Consider the following 2495-nt stretch of genomic DNA (forward strand, 5'->3'; position numbering starts at 1 on the left):
GGTTATCGAGGCACTAACACTCGCGGTCGCGCACTGACGGCAATGACGTCACGGATAATGAGGAAGTCGGCTACGCCGCGCTTACCGTCCGCCGCCTCCTAGGGGTGCCTCGGGTTCTACGGCGGGTCGCAGCCCTCAGCCGTCCGCAGCCAGGTCCGCAGCCCTCTACGGTCGTCGGGTATCCCTATCCGGTTGTACACGTAATGCCCACGAACGGTATGTCACCTCCGAGGAATACGCACTCGCGGTGACACCCACTGCCCGAAATTACAGGTACGCGCTCTAGACGTCCTTCCGGGACGAGCGACGTGATCCTCGTCTACACGGAACGTGTCTCTATGCGTTCATTAAGTGCGTATGAGGCAATCGCAACCATTTCCGCTACACGCGCGATACGTGTTGTCTGCACGTTGGGCGAGACCACACTCCTCGAGCCGGTGTTCGGCACTTCCTTATATACCGTCTGGTCACGTGGGGGTCACGTGACTGTCGGCCGAGGCCAGCGGATGGCAGCAGTAGGCCTTTACTTGCCATGGCAACCAGTCAATGGGACAAGAAGGATGCTCATTGTCCCCTTTTATGTATTAATTACAAGCTTTACGGACCTCATGCTGCCTTGTAGCTACTCTCAGAGCGTTTGTATACAAAAAATATAACTAAAGTAATACATATTGGGTGAGTGCAAAAGTTCGTGCGGAGTTTCAATAGATGGAGTTATAAGCGTCGTAAAGTGTTGTCATTAATACTTCCATCTACATATTATATAATGTTGGAAAGGTGACGTCTTCAGCTGTTATTAAAAAAAAATCATTTGTTTTCATACAAACTGCTTCGAGAAATATCACTTTAAAAATGAGTATCGATAAGATGCATTTACGGCATGTTATGCTTTACGAGTTTCGGAAGGGAATAAACATTGCCGCAGCCGTAAAAAACATTCAGGATGTTTATCAGGATGAAGCACCAGCTAAACGAACTGTGGAAAAATGGTTTGCTAAATTTCGGCGCGGAGAATTTAACCTTGAAGACGAGCCACGCTCTGGTCGACCTTCTGACATTGATGATGTTTTGCGTATTTTAGTGCTCAATAATCCGCGAATTTCAACAGAAGAAGTTGCTACAGCACTAAACGTTGACCGATAAACCGCTTTTCGGCGTTTAAAAAAGATGGGATTCGATTTGAAGCTCGATATATGTGTGCCCCATTTGCTGACCGAGAAGAACAAAATCAAGCGAATTTCTGCAGCCGTTTCTTTACTCGGGCGGCTCAATAACGAGTCGTTTTTGGATCGATTAGTGACGGGCAATGAGAAATGGGTCCTCTACAACAATGTTCAGCGCAAACGGACATGGAAACAATCAGGTGAGCATGGTGAATGCCAAAGGCCAGTTTGCACCCGATGAAGGTGATGCTCTCTGTTTGGTGGGATTGCAAGGGCATAATCTATTTCGAGCTTCTCCCCGCTGGCGAAATGATTGATTCGGACAAGTACTGTCGCCAATTAACCAATCTGAATCGAGAAATAAAAGAGAAACGTCCGATTTTGTCAAATCGCAAGGGAGTCGTCTTTCATCACGACAACGCCAGACCACACGTTTCGAAAAAGACGCTGCGCAAACTGAAGAGCCTGAAATGGGATGTCTTAACGCATCCACTGTATTCTCCTGATATCGCACCATCTGACTATCACTTGTTCCGGTCATTGCAAAATTATTTAAATGGAAAAAACTTTGACTCTTTGGAGGCCTTAAAAAACGGCGTCTCTTCGTTCTTCGAATCTAAACCGCGCAGTTTTTATGATCGAGGCATCCGTATGCTGCCAGAACGTTGGGAAAAGATTATAGAAAACGATGGAGAATATATCATTGATTGAATAAAGATTTTTGTTTGCCTAATCACTGTGTGACTTTTACTCACAAACTCCGCACGAACTTTTGCACTCACCCAATACAAGTACTGAAAAATACCGAGTTATACGGTTTTGAGCGAACGCACGAATATAACCTATGAATGGATACATGTGGTCCGCTTTTAACAATAAAAATGCTCTAACGACAGTCTAAATTGATTTTACAAGAACCTACGTACCTTTCTATTAACAATACGTAGTACGCCGAACATGAAGTTCTATCGATAATATCGATTTGGGTCTTAAATATATGTGAACTGTCTCTTATGCCTGTCATTGGTGAACGTAGGACAGTTCTTTGTTATGAATATTACTAAATAAAGTATTTAAACGATCGCGGAGGGGCTTGTACGCTGCGTAGGTTTTGTATAATGTGAAACTACGTTCCGTTATGCCCTCTGAGTGTGCGGAAACTCATTGTTTATTATTAAACATATATGCTGTCTTTACTGACTTATCGTCGGTGGTCATTGGACAGCCTTTGTCTCTGTAAATATTTTAAATAAACAGTTTTACTAATAGTTGAGGGCTTGAGCGCTTCACATACTCTTTATAATATCATAGTGTTTCCCGCGGAACCCTCTA

The sequence above is a fragment of the Harpegnathos saltator genome, unplaced genomic scaffold (genome assembly GCF_003227715.2).
Source record: "Harpegnathos saltator strain DR-91 unplaced genomic scaffold, Hsal_v8.6 scaffold183, whole genome shotgun sequence".
NCBI classification, from domain to species: Eukaryota; Metazoa; Arthropoda; class Insecta; order Hymenoptera; family Formicidae; genus Harpegnathos; species Harpegnathos saltator.